At 46.7% G+C, this 16,124-nt stretch overlaps 1 protein-coding gene across 1 annotated transcript in view; it reads left to right on the top strand.

Moving 5' to 3' along the window:
• The window catches only part of TMEM132B (transmembrane protein 132B), a 322,459-nt gene that overhangs the window by 68,856 nt on the left and 237,479 nt on the right, over positions 1 to 16,124 (top strand). The gene's annotated exons all lie outside the window — the stretch shown is intronic.

Genomic DNA, 16,124 nt, shown 5'->3' with positions numbered 1-16,124 from the left:
AGAACTTCCCCATCATCTCAAATGCAATGCTTTTCAGTAGATTCGGTACAAACATTTAGCCTTCTGCCATCAAGTATACAGTTTATTTTTTATGTATTTAATGTATTTCAAAGATGTCTATCTGCCTTATTGCCAAGACCTCAAGGTCGCTTATAATAGAATTAAACAACATAACATAACTGAAAAGAAAATATAATGCATCTTAATACACTAAACACAGAACTAGGGACTCAACATGCTCAGTTTCTACAGAGAGCCACCCACTCGGCATTCTACCGAACCAAAAGTCTGGTCAAGCAGCCAGATTTTCAACTGCTGTCTGATGGCCAGAAGAGTGAGTGAGTCTGGTGCAGATTGGTGTGGGAGGGAGTTGCAGAGATTGAAGACGAAGACGACCTGGTTAAAGGTGCTAGGCAAACAAGCATCTGCAGGCATTCATGTGTAATGCAAGGCCTCTCCCAAGGATCCTAATGGGCAGGTGGAAACCAGTTTCTACTAAGGGATGTTTGTTCGGGATGGGGGATCATGAAATCCGAAACGTAGAATGGCCTAATATATAAAGGATTGTGAGTGTTGGCTTGCACATCAGGATAGCTTTCCTTTTCTTTCTAAGTTAATTATCTTCTGACAAGGAAAGAAGTGTCATATTGTACCCATCCTGAGAAAGATGCTATCGAGTTTCACTCCCTTATATGCCAGTGTTTTGACAAGTTCCCCTGGAATGAGTTTGTTTGGAGCAATGCTGGGAGGGGGATTTTCCAAGAATTTCACAACTAGAAGAGTAATGGTGCTCAGATCTAAAAACGACCCCCCCTCCCTGAAGCATAATGTCAAGTAGAGAAATAGCTGTTTTGCTCCTCAAGGGAAGTGGTTGGCTCCGTGTATAAATGGCACTTCTCAGCATTTGATCATTGCTGCAGAAGACAAGTGGTACCTAGGGAAGCATGTCCTGTCCTTTCCTGACAGCATCCGCCATGAATTTGTAGCAGATGTCAAACACGTATAAGAAATACAAAACAATATACGAATTCATTGGGGGAGGGGGAAATGTTCGCTTTTCTTCTGGTCCCGGGATGTTCCATAATCAGGGGATGTTCAAATAAGCAAGGGAATTGGGAAGTGTTGTGTGTTGCGGGAATATCAAGTGAGATCCTGGAAAGGCTACGATGGTTTATTAGGAATGTTTTAATGAAGTAGCTGGAGGCTGTTTTTGTTTCAAAATGAAGTTGGAGAGACTTCAATGTGACAGTGTACCCGTCTTCCAGCCTAGGGATGCTGGCCGCAAAATTAAGCCAAAGGAGTTGTCCTTTAGAAGAAATAAGTATATATTTCAAATGCATGTTTCTTGAGATGGAATCCCAGGAGGTCCAGATATGACAGAACCTTGTGCACAAGGTTTTCTTCAGAAGTCTTTTTTCATATGTCTGGAGAAACATTTGCAGAATATGAATGCTAATTATGGCAGGTGAACATTGGTTTCTGTGTTTCCCCCTTTCGGATACCTCATGTGATCCTGGATGTGGGATGCAGAGCAGGAAGGATGTTATGTTAACCTGGTCCTTGACATCCAATGAAGTAGATTGGCAGTAGATTTGGCTCAGAAAAACAAAGGACTTGTCCCTTCAACTCGTAATTCATTAGTGGAATTCTCTGTGGGGCTGGCCATGGTTGAAGTGGCTTTAAAAGGGGGTCAGACAAAATGCTGGAGGGGGAGAAGTCTGTCAATGGAGTTGGATGGAAACAGTGATCTGGAAGATTCTGAAGCAAGGTCTCTATTTGTGCAGCTGGAAGTCCATGAAATGAGATCTCTGTCCATGGTGCTGAAGAACAGTGACCTTGCTCTCTCCCCATGGTTGAGGTTCCGGTTTACCTTGCTGAATGTTCTGTTCATTTCTGATGGGCTTCATAGATTCAGCATGGTGTAACCAATGCCTCGTAGTTGTACCAGTGACTAACTTTGTGAGAGATGATGGCATGCTGTGCTATTCAACCTTAGCTGCTTAGATCAATATCTGTAGCAGGAGACTGATTTTAATAAAAGGACTCTCTCGGCATTCCTATCTCTGTGACAGATAGGCCCTTGCTAACATAAATCCTTGCTTTTCTGCTGTCAGTCTCCTCACTTAGTGTGACACGTGCTTTGCAATGTTGAATACAAAATATTCCAAAAGTTGGTTAACAGTTATGGGTGTGTTACTTACTTACTTTTATAGTTGCTTCTGAAACTTTGGGAACCTCCTTCTGCCTGAAAAGATCAGCTTTAGATCTGCTAAAGATACTTTTGAAATCTTTTACCAGAGTTCCTGTTCACGTGGCCTCAAAGAAATAAGAAATGCTGCCCAGAGATGTAAGAGACGTAAGTTTTGGCGGGGTATAAATTAAACAAACAAACAAGTAAATAAATTTAGGGAATTGACCTTCCCTGATCATCTCAAGCCACAGCTGACCAATCAAGTGTCTGTTCTTTACAACTTTGGTTAAGATGAAAGGATAGTTCTCTGATTTGATCCTCATTTTCTGTAAAATCAAAACTCATCTCGCTGGCTTGCATTGGGCAGAAAAGCCAAGAGGGCAATAATTCCAAATATAAACAAAATACTATAGGCTGTAGTTCCCATGGATTTTGATGACCATACTAGGATGTTGGGATCCATGGGAATTGCATTTTCCATGGATTGTTGCACTTGGGAGCAATTCTCAATCCCCATAAGTAACAAGTCAAGTGATGATGAACAAGCCTGTCTTAATGTGGGTGTTTTATTTGAATGAGGTAGCGGGGAAAGTGTACTCATATTCTTCCAGGTGATGTAATCTTCATGGAGCCTACATATTATTTCTCAATAAATCCCCGCAGAAGTATCATGGAAGCATGCCGCTTTCAGAAGTCTTCTCAGCTCTATCAGCAGTTATATTTCCCTTAAAACCTCCACTGTGCAAGACTTCCTCTTCCACCTCTTTTTCTGAATAAATTATTTGTTGGGGGAACCCCCCCTCCCATCACCTCAGTTTAGATCAGGAGCATAAATGCAACACACTGTCTGCTTATAGTTGAAAATCTATTCCCATTTAATCTTTTCCCATTAAATATTTGCCACCATTTATCTATAAACCATTGAGGAAAGGAAACATCTCAGTTAAATACTTGAACAACTTCTCCTTGATATTCAGTGGCAAAGGCAGAGTATACCTGACCAAGGTGTAACCCCTGTAGATACGTTTTATTTCCCTTCTTAATAGGTCTTTCTTAGAGCGGAATCAGGTCAGCTTCCTCCTTCTTTAACAATCTAGTGACCTTTCTTCCTTCAATCTAGTAACCTTTCACAGACACACTTAATTCCATTCATTGTAATGGTGATGAACCATTATTCTATCTATCTATCTATCTATCTATCTATCTATCTATCTATCTATCTATCTATCTATCTATCTATCTATCTATCTATTTTAATAAATAATCTAATAATTAATTAATTAATTAATTAATTAATTAAATTAATTAACATTTATATCCCGCTCTTCCTCCAGGGAACCCAGAGCGGTGTACTACATACTTGCGTTTCTCCTCACAACAACCCTGTGAAGTAGGTTAGTAGTAGGTGATATATTATTCAGCTGGTGACCCAGCCTTTTGTTCTTTCCCAGCATGTGATTGAAATATTGCATTATGTGGTCTAAGCTAACAAGACAGCATCCAAGCTCTTTGGTTACTAACCAGACACGCACATTTGTTCTGCTTAGTTGCTGATGGCAAAATAATGCGTGAGGTGGGTAGGGAGAAATGGATTCTGGATAGGAACTGCATAAAGTGTGTGCCACAAACCTCCTTAGCGATGCAAGGGCCACAGTCACATTGATAATCTCTATCGATTAGCTTTTGAGAATAGGAGAGGTTAGTGCCACTGAAGGTGGCATCACCTGGGAGCAGCAAGGGAATGCTTGAGCTAGGAACTTTTCAAGTACTAGTCCATCACTTGGAGTTGTTTTACACAACCAAATATGCATGCCAAGTGTGTCGGAGTAATGGCTTCATCTGGAGTTGGGCACATGGCAGTGCAGCTTGTAACTAAGAGCAACATAGGAGGTGGTCTTATCCCTGTCAGACCCTTGTTTCATCTAGCTCGGTATTGTTTACTCTGACTGGCAGTGGCTTCTCCAAGGTTTCAGACTTGAGTCTTTCCCAGCCCTAGCCAGAAATGCCAGAGAGTGAACCTGGGACCTTCTGCGTGCAAAGCAGATGCTCTACCACTGAGCTATGGTCTCATCCCTAATATAGAAATCTTTCTTCAACCCAAGCTGTTGATGCCACGGAGTGAGCCTGGGACCTTCTGCATACAGAGCAGATGCTCTATCACTGAGCTACAGGCCCATCTCATGTTTCTCATATTTATACCAGTTGCTGGGGAGCAATGGCTGTTGCATTCATATCCTGCTTGTGACCTTCTGGGAGGCAACTATCTGGCTACTGTGGCATGTCCAGTGCTGGGCTAGATGGAACTTTGGGCTCATATATTCTCACGCTCCTGCAATCCTTTCCTGAATATACTGAAAAAGTGTATACCCAGAACATCTGGATGTTTGGTGTACTTGAGGGCCAATTTGAATGCTTCATCCAATGCGGTATTTTGCAGAAGTGGTGACTTGCAATAATATGGGGGAACACTGATTGTGCAAACCCAGCCTGGTAATTTATTCCTCCCTCCAAGCCACACTGTATTTTTTTACAAGGGCATAGAGGATTCTTCATCTGAGATGCATACCTGTCTTGCAGTCTTATTGTTCTGAAGGGCCTCTTGAAGGAAGCTAGCAACCATTCATAGTGCATGCATCTTGTGTTACTGAATATGGGAGAAACTGAAACACAATTAGCTTAGTGGGGGCTGGAGTTTCAGGACCTTGGAGAGCTCCAAGTCCCACTACTGGCTCTGACCAATGTCTGGAGCAGAACTGAGCCCTGAAGCACTCCTCCTGGAACCGATTACCCCCGGCAAGACTCCACCCTCTTACTGAGGAGTGGAGAGCCTTTAAAAGGTTGCCATCTTCCTGGAGCCTAGCATTCCATCATTTCTCTGTTAATTTCTACCTGGTACATTTCCTACAGTGGCAACCCATTTGGGAAAAATGAGGAGCCTTGTACAGAGAGGGCTGTTTCCTTGGGTAAATCAGGTTCAGTGGGTGCTATTGCTGGAGGATCCTGGTTCAGAGGTCCACCATTCCAGCCACTCCTTGATGATAATTTTAGATTGGGGCTCAACTGCAGCACCTTTTACAACGGTTGCTTCTGGCCTTCCCGACATAACTCTCTCACTTCTGTGCTTGAATTCTGGCTGCTGCTCATACTGGTGTTATGAGGGGCAGTGGGGAGGGAAGGGATACGCTTGAATCCCACTTCGGGCATTATTATTATTTTTTAAAAGGCAGAGGACAGGAAGCATGGGCAACACATCCTTCCTGTCCCCATCCTCCCACCCATTGGTAACAGCAACACTGTGTCCAGCAGCCTAAGGTCTGCATGTGTATGTTTGTGAGCTTTGGCCTTCTCTGTGTACAAACTGGCACAGCCTTGGGCCTTAATTAGGTTAATGGGACGTGCAACTTAACTTGTAACATCTCTGTGGTTCAGTTCATTTAGCCGATGAATTTGTGACCTTTGACTAATCTTGCTAAGTGTGATTGGCAGAACAATTTCCTGCCTGCTGCTGTGCAAGATTAATGGAGAAACCTTGGCAGTAGGAATCCTTCCTCCTTTGACTTTAAGCTTGCAGCCAAATATATGGCTCCCTAGTCTAGGGATGTGTGAATTGAGTCAAGCGATTTGAATTTGAATTGAAACACCCTTAAAAAGGGTCATTCAATTCAAATTCGAATCTACCCAATTCAAATTTGAATCGATTTGGCAATCATTTTGGCGCCCTTAAAAAATCATTCAGGCACCCTGATTGGTTTTAAAAGGTGCCAAGACAGGGTCGAATCAACCCTGTTTCAAACTGATTCAATTCAAATCCAAATCGACCCTGTTTCGAACCAATTCAATTCAAATTCAAATTGAATTAGGCAGATTCGATTCAAATATAAACCAAACAGCAAAACGTGATTCATGCACATCTTTACCGTAGTCCAAATCAGTTTGTGCAATTCAGTCCCAGTCCTCCGCTTTCCGTTTGGCTCTTCTCACCACAGTTCCCTGTGCTATCTGCCCTTTTCACCTACCGAAACCCAGATACTTTTTTCCATTGTTGCCAGCTCTGCATCTTTTCTCCAGCCACCTTTCTGCTGGACGCTCTCCAAACGATCGCTCTACAAAAAAAATCCTGACTGTGAAAGTTTCTTCCTTGGCAGCAACACACACAAGTACAGACTCATGCTGTGGCAATGTAAGACTTTGGTGCCAGTTATCCGTGGAGACCATTTTCCTTTTGAGAATCCAACACATTCCCCATTTGCAAATGTGGTCTAATATTAGCTATGTATCTGCCATACCTTCTGGGTCTTAAACCTCAGTGAGCGGCAGTGCAAAAGAAGTTAATCCTCAATACTTCTGGGTGTTGGATTACAGTTCTGCTTCGCTTCTCTGAGCTGCAGACGCGTTTCTGTTAACAATGGTGGAGTCCGTAAGGGACCGCTAATCCAGCCATGCCTGTTCATTGACTTGCTGAAGAGGGCTATGTGCAAACAAATCGCTGGCCCACGTTTTAAATTTAGTTTTATTCAAACGGAGTTAATTATAATCTTCCAGTTAAGTTTTGAGCAATGCCTTCTGATTATACACTTATTATGGCTGAGGAAATTAATTTTTTCCTTCCACCATAAAGGTGAAGGCAATAATCCGGGTTCTGGGAAGGGATTACTGTAATGAGATTTATGAGTGGTCTTTTAAGCAGTAGGGTTTAGTGCTATCTGAAGGTGGCCTTGCTCCCCATCGATCTGTATGGACGACTATGCAGGAGGAGCATATGTGCATGTTTCGTAGATGTCATGGGTGGGCATAGCATCTTCCTGCCTGTGTGTGTGCGGGGGTGGTCACTGATGCAAAAATGAGAACCACTGTTTGATGGGCAAATGACATGCATGAGCCATTTTGGAAGGGTGGTATAAAAATCAAATAAATAAATAAATGCAGGAGGAGGGGATGTGTACTCTCTTATGCCTCCCATTTTCTTTGCCTTCTTCCATGGGTTCTAAGCCCCACCATGCAGGCAGAGCTTGGGATAAGCGAGGAGCCAAGTCCCCTAAGGAATGTATGAATTCGGCCTTCACGAGTGCAGTACAGGAGGTCAAGTGGAACAGAGGTTCATTGAACAGAAGCCGTTCTTCATGTGAACGATGCCAGACGAGCAAGCAGTAGTGTGTATCCTCAACTTTGCCTTTTAGAGAACAGCCCATCACTGCATGAGGCGGACTGCTCCATTGTCCAACAGCTCTTACCATTAGGAAGTTTCCCCTAAAGCCTAGCCTAAAAGCCTCAGTAGCAAGGTGTACCTTTCTTAGGAGATGAGCCCATTTCTTGGGTGCATCTGCTCGGTTTGTATTTGACAGCCATGGGGGCCTGAAGGAATTGCTGCTTCTTTGACAAATATGACGGTTATTTATATAAGGCAGGCATCCCCAAACTGCGGCCCTCCAGATGTTGCTGAACTACAACTCCCAGCATCCCTAGACACAATTTTTTGTGGCTGGGTATGCTGGAAGTTGTAGTTCAGCAACATCTGGAGGGCTGCAGTTTGGGGATGCCTGATATAAGGCTTTTCAACAAAAGTTCCCAAAGGTTATATTTACATATAAATAAATAATAAATATGGATGGATGGATCCGTCCCCAAAGGGCTCACAATCTAAAAAGAAACATAAGAATGTCTACATACCACTTTTCAACAAAGTGGTTTCCAAAAATGGTTTACATAGAAAAAATAATTTATAAATAAAGATGGTTCCCTGTCCGCAAATGGCTCACAATCTGAACAAGGAACATAAGATAGACACCAGCAACAGCCACGTGGAGTAGGCTTTAAGCCAGGCTTCCCCAAACTGCAGCCCTCCAGATGTTGCTGAACTACAACCCCCAGCATACCCAGCCACAATAAATTGTGGCTCGGGATGCTGGGAGTTGTAGTTCAGCAACATCTGGAGGGCCGCAGTTTGGGGAAGCCTGCTTTAAGCCCTGACAGCTCTGCACTGGGGCATTTAAAGTCAAGGCAGCCAATGCTGAGGGCTGCTCCTGAGCATTGAAGTTCCCCTGGACGGGGAATCGGCTGGCCGCAGCAAGCCAGGAGGAGGGCTGAGGTGATGAAGTAACCTCCTCCCCTGGCCTTCTCTGAGGGCAACCTTGTCTGTTCTCCTCCTGTAATTCTGGGTTCAAGGAAGATCAGAAACACACCTCCCCCGCTTTGGAACCTTGCAATTTTAAATCTATATATTTAATTCTCCTGGGTGCGCCTTAGAATGTGTGTCCTGGCGCCCAGCTGATTGGTTGGGCGGCAGAGGCGCCTGATTGGCTGAGGTGCACCCAGGAGGCCAGAGGGGGCGGCGGGCTTGGCGTCGAAGGCAAGTGGCAGCGGAGGCAGGCGGCGGCGGGCCCAGCCGCGGAGGTGGCACCCGCGAAGGCGGCCGGAGACTGGGCAGAAGAGGGGGAGAGGCAGAGGCGTAACTAGGGAAAACGGCGCCCGGGGCAAGCACTGAAATGGTGCCCCCCGCCCCCCCATACTACATTATACTTAGGTTTTTCCTCACAAGTGCCCGCCGCCGCCGCCAAGCCAGGCCACTGACAGGCCGCCAGCAAAGCAATGGGGGGTGGGGGTTGGCGCGGAAGGGACCGCTCGTGGGGGAGGGGGCGCCGACGCGCTCCCTTGACTGCTGCAGTGCTGCTGCACTGAGCAGGAAATATTTGTATTAACAACAACAAAAATTTTTTTTTTGTCATGGCGGCGCCCCCGATGTAACCAGAAAAGATGGCGCCCAGGGCACGTGCCCCCCCTGCCCCCCCTATAGTTACGCCTCTGGGGAGAGGTAACTGCCGGCCCCGAATAGCACACAGATGCTCTGTGTGGGGTTGGCTAGTAAGCTATAATGCTGCAGTTGAGTCACGAGTTCCTGGCATTTCTAGGGGGAAAAAAAAATCTGACAAGTGATCTGTTAGTAATCAAAACAAAAAACTGTAGAGACTGATTTGTTTTTCTGAGCAGTTGGCAAACTCCCCGAGAGGCTGGGGTGACACAGCCGGAGGGTGTCGGGATGAGATGGGCATCCCCTCCTAAACCGAAGTGATCACTGCAAGCGTCATCCGGATTCAAGGGGCCGGCTGGGAGCATTTGGAAGAAGGGTCATTGGCTTTTCTGTGAGATACAGCAATTGGAAGTGGCTTCTACGGAACGTGCAAAGAGTCCCTGGATTCATCTGTACGCTTCTGCCGTGATATGTTGTGCGGGGGGTGGGTGCGTGGGGCGTCGCCGACAGAAGATCTAAGGACAAGGATGTGGACTGCATGCATCTTTCACTGCCGCAGGAGCTGTGGCAAAGATCAGCAGACGAGGCTGGGAAGAACAAAACTTCAGTGGGAGAACAGTGGAGCGGCAAGGCTGATGGGCAGCCTGCTCCAAAGCTGCGTGCCTTGCAGTATGGTGGTGGAGGGTCTCTTGGGAGGCGTGCTGCCCCAGAAGGGGACATTTGAAAGCCGTTCTACTGATCAGTTGCTGGTGTTGCCATTAGTGCCAGCTGCTTTGATGTTGTTGGGACCATGCGGTATGATGAGGGCTGGCATAAATCTCCATGGATTTGCCTGTGACTGAAAACACTTCCCCTTGCAGCTTGCAAGTACCGTCAGTGGGCCAGGAAGAATGTGCTGAAAAGGAGGATCCTGTCCCGGGGGCTGCCTCTTCTCTCTGTAGATTTAGGTGAATGAAGGCTGGGGAGGAGAGGATATAAAATTATTTCCGTTTTATATCCTGCTCTTCCTCCAAGGAGCCCAGAGCGGTGTACTACATACTTAAGTTTCTCCTCACAACAACCTTGTGAAGTAGGTTAGGCTGAGAGAGAAGGGGCTGGCCCAGAGTCTCTCTTTGTTTGCATTTGGATGGGAGACTATATTTGAGCATTGTAAGATATTCCCCTTAGGGGCTGAGGCCATAGCTCAGTGGAAGAGCATCTGCATGCTTGGTTTACTCCCTGGCCTCTCCAAGTAGTCCTGGAAGAAACCCTTGCCTGTAAAGCAGGGGAGAGCTGGTCTTGTGGTAGCAAGCATGACTTGTCCCCATAGCTAAGCAGGGTCTGTCCTGGTTGCATCTGAATGGGAGACTTGATGTGTGAGCACTGCAAGATATTCCCCTCAGGGGATGAAGCCACTCTGGGAAGATCAGAAGGTTTCAAGTTCCCTCCCTGGCTTCTCCAAGATAGGGCTGAGAGAGACTCCTGCCTGCAACCCGGGATAAGCCACTGCCAGTCTGTGAAGACAATACTGAGCTAGATAGACCAATGGTCTGACTCAGTATATGGCAGCTTCCTAAGTTCCTATGTTCCTATCCTTGGAAAGCTGCTGCCAGTCAGTGTAGATGTACGCAGCTAGATGGACCAAGGGTCTGACTTGATATAAAGCAGCTTCCCATGTTCCCAGCTCAGTAGCTCGGGGCCGGGGGTGGGTGGGTGGCAGGGGAGGAGTCTCCAGTGTTAATTGCCCTGGATCCTGTTGGAGCAAGGTGCTCACTTGGAGCTCTCCAAGGTCCTGAACCTCCAGTCTTGGTATCTTGCTGTGCTTTCCCAATGCCCTCTTCTTCCTTCTAAGTTACTGCCTGAGGGCAGGATAGGGAGATGCCGCCTTCTCTGCTAACTCTCATTTTCATTCCATATTACATTTCCTCCCTCTTTTCCCATTGCTTTTTTTTGTTTGTTGACTCTAAATGGCACTAGCTGATAGTGAAGGTTTCTTGTTTCTGATTTCAACGCAACTGCTGTTATCATAACGGTGACTTAATGGATGTTGCATCATGCTACCATTTCTCAATTGGCATCCCATTTTTCACCACTTGCACAAAAAGATTCATGTGTCGGCTCTGAATCCGGGAATTGAAAGGGAGGGTGCTTGTCTTCTCTGAGGTGAAGGATGGCTTCCTAGGATGTTCCTATGGCCTCATAAAATGCTGCTAAATTCAGATATCACATTTAGTTGCAGGCAGGCTCTGGGACAAACCTCGCCCCATCGCTTGGTCTTTATGGCTTGCCATATAAGCTCTCAGACAAAATTTGTGCATCATTCGCCTTGACTTATAGGAGGTTGGAGTCTGCCGTCTTGCACTCGGCTCTCAAAAGATGGTCTGAATTGCAGTTGCAAGAATGAAATTGAAATGGGGAGAGGAGTATACATTTTATATACGATCTTGTAAATCAGCACTTGAGAGAGGCGACATACCTTTGTAACAGGAGGTGGTAAAGACAATCTGTGGTGTAACGGCAACATGTCTGTGTTTCAGTGGGCCCCTGGATTTCCTTTTTGAAGTAGAAACTTGACAGAAATTTCTCCCCCTCTCTCATAATATCCCAAGTACGCTCAGGACAGATTGAAGCAAATACTTGTTTACACAACACATGGTTAGCTTATGGAATTTGTTGCCACAAGACATGGCTTTAGAAAGGATTTTACGAATTCATAGAAGGCAAGCCTTTCATCAGCCATGATCACTAAATAGAGCTTCCATGTTCAGAGACAGTCTACCTCTTCCTTCACAGGTATAATTTTATTCATATGCAGGATTAATCAAGGAATGAATCAACTAGAACTCATGTAGTCTGTTTATAAGCTTGTCGTGGACCGTAATAATAAATTTGACTGGATTTGCACTCATGTGATTGATAAGTCTGGATTTCAGTCATTGGCTGAAAGCCCTAATCATTAGTGCTATATTAATTATGGTAGTATAGTACATAGGAAGCTGCCTTGTACTGAATCAGACAATTGGTCCAACTAGCTCAGTACTATCTACACTGATTGGCAGTGACACTCCAAAGTTTCAGGCAGGAGTCTCTCCCAGCCCAACCTGGAGCTGCTGCTAGGGATGGAACCTGGGACCTTCTACTGAGATATTGCCTCCTTCCCCTAAGAGGGAAATCTTACAGTGCTCACATGTAGCCACCCATCAAAATCTAAACCAAGATGGGCCTGCTTAGCAAACAGACAACCCATGCTCGCTACCACAAGACCAGATTTCCTCCCTCTCTAATGTTGCTTAACAGAGCAACATTAGACAGGCTCTGCCCCGAGGAGCCTGCATTTTAAATGTTGACAGCATAGGAAAAAGCAGAGTGGAGGGAGGGAGGTCAGAGTTGAGGTTAACTGGGGGCTAAAAGTGAGCAAATGTATCTCACATCAACTGGGGGATGAGGTTTGAGGTTTTAAGCCAAATACTCCACAGAAAAGATGGGTTCTGAGGAGGAATTTGAAGGAAAAGAAAGAGATGTGTCATCACGCAGACATTCTGGGAAGGAGTTCCAGGAACAGGGGCAGTGAGAAGAAAATGGGTAAAATTGCTTATTTAACTTTATTGGGAGACATTTGGGTGGCTAGTCCTTTTGGAGGAGGGAAGGTCATGTGTATGGGTGTCAGGACAAAGAGGTTGGGATAAGCTCATGGCGAGTTCTGAAGAGTAAGAATGGGGAGGAGTTTATGCCTTATGGGGAAGCACTGGAGGGATCTGGGAAGGGTGCTGAATGTTTAGAGAGGTAAGGTATTTTGACAGCAGAGCTGAAAGGACTAGGGCAGGGATGGGGAACCTTGGCACTCCAGCTGTTTTTGGACTACAACTCCCATAATCCCCAGCCACAGAGGCCAATAGCTAGGGATTATGGGAATTGTAGGCCAATATCTGCAGGAGTGCCAAGGTTCCCCATCCCTGGACTAGGGTATGGCAGAGGAAAGTAAGAGAGAAAGGTTGTAGCAGTTAAGGCAGAGGATGACCAGAGTGTGACCCAGAAACCTTTGCTGATCTGTACTTCTGAGCAGTGTCATGGAAGTGGCAAGCATCCCAAAAGGTAGCTCAGCCCCACTGAGCCCTGCATTTATGGGATCCCTATGGTTCTCTGAAGGAAGGATGCTTTTTACACAGAGTTTTTTTTTTAACCATGACTGAGCACCAGTCGTGATGTATGAAGAACATCACATTATTATTATCTATATATTTATTTCTCCTAAGTGTACCCGTCGCTAATGTCATGTGTGACGGCTCTCGCAAGAGTTTGCAAGCTGCTGCTGGATAGGATTAGCGACGGGGATGGGGGGGAACACAGGGATGCTGGCTGGGTGGGTGGGCAGACCGGTTGCCGGGAGGAGAAGGTGGCGGCGGGCTGACCCAGCCTGGCCAGTGGGAGTTGGCGGCTGCTGCTGGGAGTGGGCGGGCGGGTGGGAGGAGGTGGTGGTGGGTTGGCTTTCCGGCTGGCCTGCCAGCCAGAAAGCGCAAGGTGGGGGCAAGAAGCATGGGGGATAGGAAGGTGGAAAAAGCGGCGGTGGGTGGGCTGGCCAGAGGTGCAGAAGCTCTGTGCCCGGCCCAGCTGCTTATGATTGTTATTTCTACTGCTCCATCCATGCGTCCATCCGTTCTCTTGACAAAGAATGAGAAGACAGGTATCCATCTGTTGAGGACGGGAGAGTTACTGCAAAATCTACTAGGTATGCGCATGAATCAAATTTTATTTGGTTAGCATTTGGGTTGAATTCAAAGCAAATAACTGGTCCATGAAATGGTTGACCAGCCGATCCGGTCCGTTCGACTGAACCTGTTGGGCCATTTGAGGGGGCTATGCTTGTCAAGGGAAATCTGGTGAAGATTCCCCTTGACAAACAAAGGGGTGGGGGAATCCTTGAAAAGTCTTCTAAAGGGTGGCGGGGGGCGGGTGGGCGGCGCAGTGGTAAGAGGGCACCTTTAAAAGAAGATGAAGGTTTAGTGGCCAGGCAGTGGCTGCCACCGCTCCTCAAAGCCTCCCAGCACAGTCCAGGCATGTGGTGCTCCCTCCAGTGACCTGCCTGCTCGGTGGTGTGGTTCCAGACCAGGCATGCAGGCAGGTTGCTGGAGGGAGTGCTGCACCCTTGAGCTGCGCCCTTTAGAAGACTTTTCAAGTATCCCCACCACCACCACCACTTTGCTTGTAAGTTATGCTTTGAAAGCATAGCCCCTCAAACTGCTGAACTGGTCTGCCAAGACCTGGGCTTGGTTCAGTTGGATCATGGGCTGGTCTGCCTCTGGTCTGATTCGTGGCTGAATCGGCCTGGTTTGAGGCAAACTGGTTTGGGATCGAATGGTTCATGCACATAAATCAACCGTTATTTCTCTTTCCCAAATAAAATAAGGGATGAAGCTCACCCCCTCCCCCAGAAATACACTTTGCCCAGTTTGTGCCTCCAAATCTATTTTTCCTGGCAGTACTACTCTCTGTACTCTTCTGTAATTTCATCGTGTGATTTCAGAATCTCTCTGCAAGAGAGAGCTTGCAGAATTGGAAGCAATTTCGTTGTTCTCATTCTGCAGGATCTCTCCCCTGTTAATTGGCCGGGGTATCTCTTTTTGGTGTGCTGCCTTGTAGTTGGGAGATGGTTCAACTCCCAAAGGCCTGACAAAATGACCACTTTGCTTCTCCTTTCCTCCCCAGGAATGGAGTCTGGCTTTTGCTGGAGCAATCTGCAATTTCTCCGATGGCGTGTCATGCCTTGTCACAGGCCTCTATAAATAGCAACGTTGTAATGGAGCGGCTGAGATGGCCCTCAGTGGCTGGAGTCAGGCTTCGAAGCAGAGCACACCTCGGTTATTTTCCGAGCTGCCTGTTATGAATAAGACATGTTCTAGCCAGCTGGCAAGGGGTTCATCGGGGAAGCTTCCTGGCTGGGTGAAGGCATAAAAATATGGAATGTGACAATCAACATGCCTGTGTAAAGAATACGAAGTTATCGCTATAGCTGATCAGAGTTACTAACTGGGGCTGCAGTGTTAGCAGTATGCTTTGCATTATATGTAGAATTGCCCAATTTGACTGAAGTGATTCCAGGAGGTGTTGTCCCCCCCCCACCCAATATTTTTCATAATATTACCCCAGGGGTTCCTAGCCTTTGGTTCTCCAGATGTTGCTGAACTACAACTCCCATCTTAAGAACATAAGAACATAAGAACAGCCCTGCTGGATCAGGCCCAAGGCCCATCTAGTCCAGCATCCTGTTTCGCACAGTGGCCCACCAGATGCTGCTGGAAGCCACGGACAGGAGTTGAGGGCATGCCCTCTCTCCTGCTGTTCCTCCCCTGCAACTGGTACTCAGAGGCATCCTGCCTTTGACATTGGAGGTGGCCTATAGCCCTCCGACTAGTAGCCCTTGATAGACCTCTCCTCCATGAAGTCATCCAAACCCCTCTTAAAGCCATCCAGGTTGTTGGCTGTCGCCACATCCTGTGGCAATACATTGTAGCTGGGGATGATGGGAGTTATAGTTGGGCAGCATCTAGCAGAGTCCTGCAGGTTGGGAGCCCCCATATCCTGCCATTAAAACCCCCAGGATTGCTTTCAAGAGGCACCTGGAACTTAGGGCAGATTTCTGGAGATTTCTGGCCAATCCAATAACTTCTGGCAGAGGGATGGTGATGGGAGTTATTGTCCAATATCTGATCACTCCAGTTTGGGAGCCCACTGGTTTAGGCTACCTCAGGGCGAACATAAGAACATAAGAACAGCCCTGCTGGATCAGGCCCAAGAATGCCCACCTAGTCCAGCATTGTGTTTCACACAGTGGCCCACCAGATGTCGCTGGAAGCCACAGGCAGGAGTTGTGGGCATGGTTGTGGAGAGCTGGTTGTGTCGCAGTGAGCATGAATCGCCCAATCTGCTATGCAGGGCTGGCCTAGATATACATTTGAATGGGCTACTACATGTGAGCACTGTCTTCTGTCAGATATTCCACATAGGGGTAGAGCACTTTCTTTGCATGCAGAAGGCCCCAGGTTCAATCCTTGGCAGCATCTCCAGGTTGGACAGGGAAAGATGTCTGCCTGAAACCTTGGAGAAGCTGCTGCTGTGTAGACAATAGTGAGCTAGATGGACCAACGGTCTGGCTTGGTATAAGACAGCTTCCTGTGTTTCCCTCCTGCACTATTGCCCTGATCCAAATTGCCC

The sequence above is a fragment of the Hemicordylus capensis genome, chromosome 15 (genome assembly GCF_027244095.1).
Source record: "Hemicordylus capensis ecotype Gifberg chromosome 15, rHemCap1.1.pri, whole genome shotgun sequence".
Taxonomy (NCBI): Eukaryota; Metazoa; Chordata; class Lepidosauria; order Squamata; family Cordylidae; genus Hemicordylus; species Hemicordylus capensis.
This window is presented reverse-complemented; position numbering and strand designations above follow the sequence as displayed.